Source organism: Pteronotus mesoamericanus, unplaced genomic scaffold (genome assembly GCF_021234165.1).
Source record: "Pteronotus mesoamericanus isolate MK-2021 breed Mesoamerican mustached bat unplaced genomic scaffold, CSHL_Meso_final contig_50, whole genome shotgun sequence".
NCBI lineage: Eukaryota > Metazoa > Chordata > Mammalia > Chiroptera > Mormoopidae > Pteronotus > Pteronotus mesoamericanus.
The window spans coordinates 33,953,397-33,966,535 of NW_026555186.1; the positions used below are offsets into that span (position 1 = coordinate 33,953,397).

Here is a 13,139-nt window from a genome sequence, read left to right on the forward strand (position 1 = left end):
AAATGTGATCCTTAAGGCCCTCAGATAGAGGTTTAGATGAAGATAATGAAATTCCCTGGAGATCCACTTGCCAATGACACCTTTCTTCTTCAACTCATTGGCTGGCTGCCCCTGATATCAGCCAAGTTCCTAAAGACAAGATCAAGGCAACGGAGCAAGGCATGTAGCTTCTGGCCTTTGGTTTCTTGTAGACACCAGCACTAGGAGTGATATCTTGTTTTATCTACATCTGGACTGTGGAGTTTACATACAGAATGTCCCCAGTACAAGGACAGGATTTAAAGGGGGTGCACTGGATGATATTTGAATTACTGTTTGATACGGACTTGAGTGTAATGGGTAAATACAGTTGCTGTTATAAAATCTGCAAAAATATATTTTCCCATTCAAAAATATCTGATGATTTTTAAGACAGAGGGAACTGAGCAATAACTGTTCTCTCATTCTTTTTCTCAATTAAAAAAAGAAAGAGAGGAAGGAAGAGAGAGAGAAAGAGGGAAGGAGAGTTACAAACATTGTTACATAGAAATGGTATAGTTGTAGGCTCTACCCTGAATGGACCTAGTATGTTTTCCTTTTGATTTTTTCTCTGTTATAGATAACTAGAGGTGAAAAATATGCCTTAAAGAATAGCAGGTATTCAAGAGTATTATTTCATTTTAGCTATTCAACAGTCTGAGAAGTGTTTGGTTTTCTAAACAATAATGTATCATGTCAAAGTAAAGGCATGCAATATAAAGCTTTTCAACATTGTCAATGTTCTGCCTAGTTAAGTCTGCCTAAAAAAGTGCCTTTGACCTGTAGAACTACTTTGTCAAAAGTTGTAATGTCTATGGATGGACATGATAAGAAACGATAAATGTTAGAGGGCTAGAGAAACACATTTGGCAAGATAAAGGAAAATATCTCAGGATGTAGAGTACCAGAGCCATAACTTTTCATCGTGTTCCATCACATACAAATGACATTATTTATAGTGAATGTTAACTATTAACATTTCCCTGAAAGTGGTTATTAATTTGCTATTAGTTCCTTATTTCTGCTCTAGATCATCTTTATAAAAATGTTTTACTTCATTGTATTGTAAAGACAAAGCAGAGTAACAGAGACAGAATTAACCTTTTCTGGTTGGCGCGTCTACCGCTTAGAAAGTGGCCTTGGGCAAGAAACTTAAACTCTTTAGAACTCAACTAAGTTAACTCAAATTTAAGAATGAGAATAATGATACATACCTAGAAGTGTTTCAGAGAAAGGTCTACACTAATGCTTAAAACATAAATTTCAATAAAGATTATTTCATTTCATTTTCTCCCTTTCTGAGTCAAGTCATCCTGATTCTAAAATTAATATGAGGAGCACTGAAAAGATCAGTGGACCAGGAGTCAAGGTTTACGTTCTGGTACCAGCTCTGCATTAAACATGTAACTTTATGAAAGTCACTTTCTGGGCCTTGGTTTGTTTATCTGTTATATGTGAAGATTGAAGTTCAATTCTGTTGTATGACTCTGTTTTTCTAAATATTTAATGGAATAGAATTTCAGTGTTAGGAATGGTAGTATAATAACTGTAGTAAGAATAAAATCATTGTGGAATCAGACAATTTGGTTTCTATATCCTATCATTAATATTCATGTCATTCACTATAGTGAGTTGATAAAAGAAATGAAACATGTACATTTTGAAGACTGAAATTCTGCTGATAAACTTACTTTCTATCAGTTAAAAACTATAATCATGCAGGATGCATACAATTTGCAAAAGAAACTCATAAAGGAAATATTATAAATGTGCATGCACAGGAGTCTAGGTTACTAGATGTTTTAAAATATAAGCTTCAGCCAACCTACTCAAAGAAATTCAAGGTGAAAAAGGATTTTCTCCTTTAAACATTACTGTTCTGAGGTATTGTGTTTGATATAATTTTCTAAGTAGAGACCAGAGAGAAGAATTATGAAGATGCTTCCATATTTGTGTAGAAAGAACTATTTACTATCCATTCCAGTAATCCCAGTGTTAAACTGATGTGCACCTTGGACTTATTTTGTTCCATTGTGTAAACTCATACTTGACTTCACAGAAAAGGATAATACAAAGTCTTCTACAAGGGGCTGAAATTCTTTGTGTCAACTGGTTGACCTTTTGCTCTCTAAGGTCTTAGTGGAAATCTTTTGTAACACAATGCAGGGCACTCTTCCATGTGTTAATGTAGTTTACCTAGTTGGGTGGGCCTGGCTGGAAACAAAAATCACAGAAATATGAAAGATTATGGTTTCATTTCCTGCTCACAGGGAAAGTGATTGATACATCCAAAGAGTCTCTGTCACGCAGAACAATTATTAAATGCTCTATCATGAGGGACACTTTGAAACACTGAAGGAAAGAAAAAACGAAGAAAGAATCTAGACTTAATGTAGGTTTGTGTCAGAGGAGGAGGATCTGTTTGAATCCAACAAGAGATTTTCCTGTTCAGCCCTTTATTACCAGGGTCTTCGTAGATTGCGCAAGGACGCTGGGCTCCCCATTGGGCAGTTCCCGGGAAGGCAGAGGAAGATTCTTCTGCTTCCTCTCTGGATCTCAGAAGGGTCTCCTTTTCTGTGTCTCAGGTTGGCAGAAGCCTTGTGAGCCTGACACTTCCCCCAGATGGGGCGGGCAGGCTCTGTGGCCGCAGAAGCACGCTGCAACCAAGTTCTTTGCTGGTTTTACAGAGTTTCGTTTGCTCCCAAGAACTGACGGTACTCAATTGTCTAGTACTGGCCTGCCCTGCGTGAGCCTGGGGGCTCGTTCTCCCCTAACCCAGAACTGGCAGCACGGGGGCGGGGAAGTGGGGGTGGGGAAAGGGTGGGAGGGCAGGGGTTTCTTCGCACAGAGCGCGATGTTACTTAGGGAGTCGCTGAATGGGGTGTGCTGCTGTCCCCAAGCCGATTGGTACTTGTCAGGAAGAAACGCCGAGAGGTGGGAGTGCCTGGGGAGGGAGGCAGGCGGTCCCTACCGCAAGCGCGGGGAGCTGCCTTTCCGCCCCTGTGCCTGCTTTCCAAGCCTGGGCTCTTAGGAGTGGCTGAAGCAGCGGAGCGCTTCAGGAGCCTGTGAATGAACCCTCCTCCTCTTCCTCCTCCTCCTCCTCGCTGAGTCTCCTCCTCGGTGCTGACGGTACAGTGATATAATGATGATGGGTGTCACAACCCGCATTTGAACTTGCAGGCGAGCTGCCCTAAGCCTTTCTGGGGAAGAACTCCAGGCGGGCGGGCGAAGCAGCCGCGAACATTAAGTGCTGTGGACAGGCGCTGGACCAGCCCCGCAACCTCCCGCATCCTCCAGCACCGTCCCGCACCCTCCGCACCCTTCCCCAGGCCACCGCGCTTCCTATGTGATCCGCCCAGGCAACGCTGAACCCATTCGCGCAGCTCTGCAGTGAATTGTTTCGCACAAACTGCACTAAGCCGCCTTTCAAGGTAATCACGTTTCTTTTGTTCCCCCTTTAAAAAAAAAAAAAAAAAACTTATAGGGAAAAAAGGGAACTTAGGGAAAAAAGTACATTGCAATTGATAGGTTTTAATTAAGGCAAAAAGAACTAACTGTAAGGGTAAGTTAAGAAAATATAAGCACTTTAAAAATGCAGGTAACTTTCAGAAGGACGTTTGAAGAAATGAATACAGAGGGACCGTGGTGCTGAAAAAGATCCAGACAAAAGAAGCCCGAAGTGGGGTGGGGGTAGAAGTACTAACGGATTTGGGGGAAGGGAAGAAAGGAAATTGTGGGGAACCCCTAGAAAAGTCGTAGGGTCTTGAGCTGGAGAGGAGAGAGGGACCCTTGGCACCTTAATCTAAATTTTTTTTTTGTTAACCTGCTGAGGCAAAAGTTTGAATGGGGACTCTAAGACTTGTCCACATCCAAGTCCTCGAAGCCACTTTGCTGCAGGCCACCTGGTTCCCGGCCCCTGGTGTGTAGTCAATTCCCTGCGTTCCTGGAAAGCTGCTCTGGGGCAGCTCCTGACAGGCGACCCCACGTCCCAGCAGCCCGGGACTTGCGCGGACGTGATCCCCTCAGCTCGTAGGCAGCCTGGGGGAACGTCCGGCCGGGGGAGGTGCAGGGTGCCGGGGCTGCGTCTCCTTGGCGACTGGGGGGCTGTCAAGGCTCTCTCTGGTGCCCCTGGGTTCTTTTGTCCTGCACGCCGTGCGCGGGGGCTGGCCGGGAAGGAGCCGGAGATGGGGGTGGGGTTGCTGAAGTACCGTGGAGGTTTGGGAGGCGCCTGGGCGGGAAAAGCTCGTCCTAAACTAATAGGGATGTACAAGAATTTTATCTCACCCTGAAGAGCTAAGTGAAAGCTTTTGCTCCAGCCTCATGGAGCAAACCAGAGCTCTGAGCACTCTACAGACAAAGGTGGTGCGGGGACTTGAATCTGGAGCCTCTAGGACCAGTCTTCTCGCCCCGGCGACCGCAGCCTTCCTTTTCTTTCAATTTCCCCACCCCCTCCCAGCCCTCGGCCCAAGTTGAGCAACTTCACTGGCGGGTCGGGCGGCTACACAGCGTGTGCCGGGAGCCCCGCAGGATGCCCTCCGCTGAGCGTCCTGCGGCGGCGTGGGCGCTGTCGGGAGACATCCCTGGTGCGTGTGGACTAGGGGGTATTAGGGCTGTCCCGGTTCACTGTCTGTGTGACCGGGCGTGTCACGGTCAGCGTTTGGGCACCGGATATCGAGGTAGAAATATAATGCCACAGCCTAAACTATTTGCCCTGGGATCCAGCTGCACATCAGCAAGTCTGGCATGTCCCCAGGAGATGCTGCGGGACGGAGGAGAAATCTATGCGGGGCCTCGGAGAGTTGTCCCGCCGTGCGCACACCCACAGACGGAAAGACAGTCTCGCTATCCGTGTCCCTTGTCTCATCTTTGTCTCTCCCTCTGTCTCCATCTTCTCTGCCTCCCTTCCCCTCTCCCAGCCTCTGCTGCTCTGTCTCTCTAGCTCCTGCGTCCCCTCCCCCACGGCTGACAAATGAATGGCTAGTGTGAAATCCCTGCCTCCCTCGTCCGCCGACACTGGCCAGAAGGGAGGAGCAAGGGAGGAGGTGCGCTCCTTGGGATGTGCCCGCAGTTGCCTGCAATAGACTTGCATAACCCAGACGTCTAGGAATAGGGGGTTTTGTGACGGGTGTGGGCGCCCCCTGATGGAGAAATTCAGTACCTGTGGAGAAAAAACGAGCCCCTCAACCTCAGCGAGTCATTTTCACAAGGATGGAGGACCCTCTCTTCCCCTTTAGTCGTTAGTTTTTTACTTCAGAACCTGAGACATAAATCCAGGAATTTGAAGGGCTTGGGAAGGAGACCCTGTCTGTTTCCTCCCGAGTTAGCTGGGATTAGCGGGGAGTCGGCAGCTTGGCGCAGGAACACACTTGGCCAGGGGCGGATCCAGGTTTTTGGGTGGTGGGGTGGTGAAGGATGATGGTCAGTTTTGGGCGTGACTCTAAGAAAGACAGTATAGAAAGTCTTTTGGAAATTTTACTAGGGACTATGACCATTGGAACCCAATGCTAGGGCACCGCCCCAGGACATTGCAAAAGGAAGGCCACTAATCCAAAGTTTAAACCTCCTCAGCGCCGGCACTCGACCAACGTGTAAATTTGGAAGGAGGGCGCCAGGAGGAAAAAGAGAACGGAAAGGAGGGGAAAGGAAAGGGACAGCGGAGGACGGGGAAGAAGGAAGAAGAAAGGAACAGAGATGAGGCAGATGCCCGAAAACTGGTGGGAGCTGTCCGGCAGGGTTGGTTTCGAGATGTCGGGCTAAATTTCGCGTCTCTATTTAAATATTTTTTTAATCCCAAGAGCGACAACCAACGCGACTGAGGCGGCTCGCACGGTGGAAGGGTGGGGAGGGGAGGAACTAGCCCTTAGAGCGGCTGGGGCCTGGGGCCTTCCTGGACCGGCTCAGCACGCGCGGGGGCAGGCACCGCTCCCCGCACTCTTTGCAGCCCGGAGTTCACCATCCACCGCCACGTGGGCTGGGGCTCCAGCTACGGGCCCGAGGCGGGTGTGAGTTCTTGGGCTCCAAGACAGCTGTCCCGCGAAACCAGCCGTCCGCTCAGCCTCGGGGCTGGCGGGGAGCCTCCTGGGTCCCCGCCCAGAGGCCAGCGGAGGCGGGCTTTGCGCCACCGCAGGAAGGGGGCGGGGCGGAACGGGGGAAGGCGGGGCCCGCTACACGGTGGGAGCCCCGCGTCCCTGCGCCCAAGGCTAAGGGTGGTGACTGCTGTTATAGGCGACCCGACTTTTACCAGACAGCACTAAGCACTCCTATTAAAAGAATGACTTTTTTTTTTCTTTTTTGCATCTTTTGAATCAGTAGAGGAGTTTTTGCCTTGCGACAGGGAAGAAGCAAAGATTTATTCCAAGCAAACTTTTTTTTTTTCTTTTTTCTTTGGCAGAAAAATGAGATGATTTTATCCTGTGTTAAATACGTTCAGGTCGGTTTAAAGACTTTTTGTCTTTTTCTTATTTTGGTTATCGTTGTTACAGGATAACCACGTTCAAGACTGTCATACAGAGTTCTTCTGTAATGGCAAACAATTGCCATTTTTGACAGGACTGATAGAATTCTATGAACGCAAATATGAATGAGACTGAGGGCGTAGCGGAGGTCCCTGTGCACCGCCGGCTTTAGCGTGGGCTGGGGGCATGGTGGGAACTCCCCAGGTATTTATGAGGAGACTGAGCTAGTGACTCGAGGGAATGTGGCGCAGATGAGACACCGCCACTTACAGCTGCATTTTAATTTCTCCTACTCTCCTTTATCTTGGAAATGCAGGGTTTTAATGATCTTTTCAGCTTCACATTCTGACATTTAACTGATCCTCTTTCCCTCTCTTCTGACTCCTAAAACTGTGACGTAATCGTACTGCTTAGCAATTGTGCCAAATCTATCGTGAATATATTCATGCAAAGTCCTAAAATAGGATGTTGTCAGTTTAATATAAAAACAGGAAGGCACCCGTGAATGCAACAACTGGTTTTCTGAGATAAAATCTCAGTGCCCTGATAGCTGTGCTTAGTTGGTTGGGCACCCTCCTGCGAAGCTAAAGGTCACCAGTTCCAATCCTGGTGAGGGTACAGGCCTAGGTTGCACCTGTACCCAATGTTTCTCCCTCATTTAGATATTTCTCTCCTCTCTTTCTCCCTCCCTTCCCTTCTCTCTAAAAATAAATAAATTTTAAAAATAAATAAAAGTCTGTTCCCAGATTGGGCAGTATGTAACTTGGAATGTCAGCATATCAAGCAGAAGGTCTTAGCGACTGACTTCTAGTTCTGAGCTCTAAGTAAAGAAAGGCGTATTTTACAGTTGCATTTGCCTGTCTTGGGTTCTGCACAGGGTTCTAATGGATTCCAAAGTGATTGAGCAATTACTCCTTCCAGCAGGAAGTCCACAGGCTCTAACCTTCTTGTGGGTGGTGGGAACAGGGATGAGAGTCAAGAAGACAACCACTAAGAATTTATGTCAGAATTCAAAGTTATTGTTTTGTTTTCTTAGTAAATAAAAATGAAATTAAAAGGTATTCCTAAATTGTATTTGCAGGTTTGGAAATACTTGTTGGAAGTTTGAAAAAAAAAATCCTCTTAGATTTACATATGTTTACAAACATAGGTTTCCTCTGTTTCTTCTTTTTCTTTATACTTAACAAACCGGAAGGGAATGCTTCTAATATTCTGAGATATCCATATTTGTACCCTTGTAAATTCTGTTTGGAAAGGACCTAAAAAGCTAATTTAAGGCTGAATATAATTTATATGGAAGATATAGTCATTGTTTTCTCTTTCCCCACAATATTATGCATAAGTACTTCATGGTTAATGATTGGTCACTAATTGAGCATCAGAGCCTTTGGGAACACAAAGATCAACCAAGACTGTTCCCAACAGTCATAAAACTAAGCTCTTCTTTCCTAGTGGGGTTTAAACAAATTTGTTGACTTTATTCATGGGCAAACATCACTAGGCACTGTATTTAAAATGGGATTTTGCCCTGTAACTGAGCAGAACTTTTCAAGATACACGGTTCTTTTGAGGAAAAGAATGACTGACTGTAGTAAGCTATTATTTCACCACCCACCTAGAGAAACCAGTTAAGGCTCACAAACCCTGATTGTTGGAGGTTACTAGCTCTGGTCTGTGAAAACATGCTGATTGTTGTATAGGTCTATAGTTTACAAGAAAACACAAGGCCCATACTCTCTCTGGGTTGGAGTCAGAACAAGGGAATATAGAGAGAAATGCCTTGGCTGAGTTCCACTTCAATGAATGAATTTTTTGCCAGTTTCCTCTAGTAGCCTAGAAGTAGTAAATGACATATATATGTATATATACTATATCTATGTATATTCTCCAGGATTTTTTGATTTTGCTAAATTCTTGTCACTGAATATTCCAGGAGTAGTTGCATTTCAGTGGTTAGTGCAAAGTACCTTTGTTTAATGTGTTTGTCAGTCATGTTTCCTGAAATTCCTCTGGATAAATGTATAATCTATAAAAGGGTGTAAATGCATATCTACATTTATCTTATTTCTCTGTGTGTGTGTGTATACACATACATACGTATACATATATAATGTGTATATATACATTCTATATATGTGTATACACACACATACACACACATCCTACCTGGTTCCTCAAATCTTCTAAAATTTTAAGAGGTGCTTATGCATATAAAAGTGAGATTACATTACTTGTCATAAACATATATAATATGTAAGTTAAAATCTTTTTATTGTTAAATTACTGAGTTTATATTACCTATGTTGTGTAGTGGGATTAATGCCAGACTTGAAATCAGAAAGCTTGAATTGCACTTACCAGCTAAGAAAACCAAATGAAGATACAGCTTCTAGACCTCTCGTGTCAGAATCTATTAAATGGATATACAGTTATAAACATCAAAAGGATAAATACATGTGGAAAGGCTTTTGAAGATGGAAAATTAGACAAATAAGTGATGTTAATATATTATGTATGTGGGACTCAGATCTAATTCTACAACCTTAAAAATGACAGCATTACATAAATCATGTATTTCCTATGAAATACATACAATGAGTTAGACGGGGTATATTGTTTTAAGAATTGCCTAGTTTCATGGAACAGAATACAGAGTCCAGAAATAGAATGCAATGGACATGAAAATTCATTGGAAAAGAAGGATTATTCAATAAATGGTTTGGGGACAACTGAACAGTTCATTCATACTCAATTTCTACCTCATTTCTTATCATAAAATAAAGTTAAGGTGGATCAAATATAAAATGCGGGGAATGACATTTAAAGAAAATAACTAGAGGAAATCATGGGATTTTTAAAATAATAAACCAGGAATATATAACCTGTTCTAAGCAAAAGATAAAACCCAGAAGTCATTCTAGAAAAGATTGACAAGTCTGACTAAACAATAATTAAATTATTTATGCAAAAACAAATAACACATTTGGAAACTGTCTACAACATATGAGAGACAAAGAGCTAATAACTCTTTTGATATACTAAGAACTTTTACAAATGAAAAAATCTATCAAAACAAAAAGACAAGCATTATATGAAGGCAGTTAGAAATAGAAATAGAATACAAATACCAATATTTTTTAATCATGAGAAGTTGCTGAGCTTCATTCATAATTGAAGAAGTAGTAATTAAAACAACAATGATATGCTGCACCATTCTTTCATCAATCAGAGCAGTAAGATAAAAAGTTTGATGAAAATTTGTGTTGTCCAGGTTGTGGGACAACAAGATCTCTCATATAGTACTATGGCAATATAAATAGATTCATCTTTTCTACAAAATAATTTGGCAATAGCTATCACATTTTTAAAAAGTGCATATGCCCTTTGACCTAGCAATTCCTCTTCTAGATATTGTCATATAGGTATTGGAAAAAATGCTATACAAGACAAAAGGACAAGGATGCCATCTGCAGCATTTTTCCTAGTGACAAAAATTTGGAAACACACAAAAGGTTCATCATTGAACTGGTGGAATCAAAGGTGCTACATTCATCTAATAGGACACTATGTAGCTAAAAATAACATAGAAAAACTATATTTACTGATTTGGGACATTCTCCAAAGTACATTATATTTTAAATGAGGAAAGTAATGTGTTAAATAGTGTATGTAATATGCATCTAATTAGGTAAAAATGGGCATATTCGTTCATTCAACAAATATTTACTGAGTGTTCTGTTCATTGTGGATACAGCAATGAACAAAATACCGAAGACTGCTCTCTTGGAGCTTATATTATGGTGGAGAGGGAAAGGCAGTTCCCAAATACATGCATGAAATTCTGATTAAGTGCTATGATGAAAATTGAGCAGAGGAAATGGAATAGAAAGGCAGAGACAAATGTATTTGGAAAAAAAAAGAAAAGAAAAGAAAGTGCAGTATGTCTTCCAGGCAGAGAACAGAGCAGTGCTAAGGGGCATTGACATGAAAAACTTTAGCCATGTCCAGGTTTAGGAGTCTAGTCACAGCTTAGTGATAAATTCACATGGCACCATTTCTTCTGTGAAGTAAATTCATGAAATTTCATGTCTACACCAGTAGAGATTTCTCTCTGTATTACAGAGATTCCTCTTGTGACAAAGCACCCAGGGGCAGTCTGATAGGCCATGCTCATTACTTCTGCTTTGTGGCTGAGGTGTCCTAGGCCGTTGGTTGTCTGGGGTAACTAATTTGAAGACTGGAAGACAAAACCACTGTGTCTGTGTCCCTAAGTCACCTTTTGCTCAGTGGGACTTCCCCCAAATCAGGAGAGAATATTAAATGTCTGTTTGCTAGAACTTGGGCTCTCTCCTTCTCTGAGCGGCCCATTCCTGGAGTGGGCCTCTCTGAAGTCACTTCTCAGGGCTAGGAGTCTGGTTGACCTTGTTTCTTTTGCCTCCCAGGCAATTAGACAACTGCAGTTAGCTGTGTCTTGATTGTTCAAAGACTCTCTCTCCTCTCCTCCTGGACTTTACTGGAGTAGAAGGCTAAATATAGGCACAGCCCTCCTATCTTCCTTTCTATGCAGACAGACTTGTTATCACTAATAGATTATGCTTTCAGGACTGACAGGAAGAGCAGAAGACTAGAAATGGGGGTCTGCGTGGTGCTGGAAAACAAATAAAAAAAAGAGGCTCTAGAAAACTTCTCATTTAGTAGAAAGACACATCCCATATGATCTCACTTATAAGAGGAATCTAATGAACAAAATAAACTAACAAGCTAAATAGAACCAGAGACATGGAAACATGGAACAGACTGACAGTGGCCAGAGGGGAAGGAGGGAGGGGATGGGGATAATGGGGGAAAGACGGAGAAGGGACTAATCAAAGAACATTATTAATGACCCGTGGACATGGACAACGGTGTGGGGATTGACTGTGGGAGTTGGGGGTGGGCTGGGCAGAGGAGGGCAAAGAGCAAAAATTGGGATAACTGCAACAGAATAACAATTAAAAAAAAGGTTTCTCATTTAGTAAGATCAAACACAGAAGGAAAATAATGTGCCTTAACAACCATGAATGTGGACATAGCCTTAAGAAAATTAAAGAAATGAATAAATGCTCATGCACTGAGGTATTTACTAAACAGATAAATGACCATCCTTTAGATTAAGGAGTGTAAGTTCCATGCCTACAGGGAACTGGCATAAAGTAGAAATGGACAAGAAGCCAAATGGGGCCAGTGATAACCTTGAGCACACAGAACCAAGGTGAAAGGCTGCTGCTTGCTTAGTGCTAATGATTGCCCAGCTAGAATATGAACCTAGAGTTGCTAGATCTGATTTTGAAAAGAAGTCACAGATCCTAGACTTAGTGTGAAAACTCCAATTTTTAAATGTTGGCAACTTATTCACACATAATATTACAAATGTATTTAAGACATGATCTATCTCTACCTTGTATTTTCAATGCACTGGCATCATTACTTAGCCTTGTATTAGGGACAATTTTAAGTGATGAGTATATTTGCTATACTTACATAGATGAAAGGCCATTTTTCCTGTCCCATCAAATAAAGGGGGCACTTTATAAGGATGAAGTATGGTTCATAGAGATAGGTTTTGAGTATCTGACTTGGAGGAGATTAGGGTGCAAAACACATTCCAGGGTCAGGATCACACCTCTGCTCTGGGTTCGATAACGAGGTCCAACACTCTAGATATTGACAAACATGAGTTATTGTTGTGTCATGGTAAATATTCCACTAGGCTGATATAAATGTATTTCAGGTGTTAATTAGCCTACTTGCCCACATTCTTAGGAGATTGTTGGCACTTTGCTTCAAAGCGTGTTTCCGAATAGGAAATGGAGGCATTGGTCATGCATTTGGTTGATGTACAGATCTTCTTCGAAGATCTACTCTAAACCGGGCACTTGTGGTAATATTGTGGGAATTAGTAAGATGAATATGATACGAGCTCTGCCTCCCAGAGCTAGTTCTACAGAGGACATAAAACATGTTTACAAGTACCTATTCAAAGCACATAGGACAATGTATTGTAAGTGTAAAGTTGCACACGGCTTCTGTAGCAGTAACCCAGCTTATAATTTTCAAATCGAGAAGCTTCAAATACTTCTTCTTACTATTAATACTATGAAACCATGAAGAGAACAGCTGTAGAAAGACTAAATTAGTAATTTTAATAAATATTGAGTACTGAGTACCCTGTTTATCACTGAGCTATATGTCATGTGCATTATTGTATCAGTTCTCACAATCACTCCAGTAATTAAGCACTACTTTTCACAACTAATTAGCTATTGAAAGTGAGAGAATTAGTAACTTACCCAAAATCACAGAATGTAAGTAAATGATTCAGAACTTGAATTCAGGGCTATTTGACAGTGGAGCCCAGACTTTTAACATTAGGCTTAGAAATAGTTTTCCTGAAAAAAAGAAAACTGAGAACAATTTTTTGAAGGATGATGAGAAATTATTGTTTATAAGTACATTTATAGAAAGTTTTCTTATTTGGGTTTAGTTAATCCTCATAGAATATACTTTAATACTATTTTATGATAAAATCTAACATTTTATTTTTTGGAAACTTATAATTATAGAGTATATGAAATCCATATTTTTATTTTTCCTTGAAATATTGCAGTGGCATTGAGATACAGGTGT

At 42.1% G+C, this 13,139-nt stretch overlaps 1 protein-coding gene across 3 annotated transcripts in view; it reads left to right on the forward strand.

Moving 5' to 3' along the window:
- Positions 1-3,156: 3,156 nt before the first annotated feature.
- Positions 3,157-13,139, forward strand: part of VCAN (versican) — a 105,005-nt gene continuing 95,022 nt past the window's right edge. For all 3 annotated transcript variants that reach the window (XM_054578563.1, XM_054578564.1, XM_054578565.1), the window contains exon 1: positions 3,157-3,449. The gene's annotated coding sequence lies outside the window, so the exon portion shown is untranslated. The remainder of the gene's footprint in view (positions 3,450-13,139) is intronic.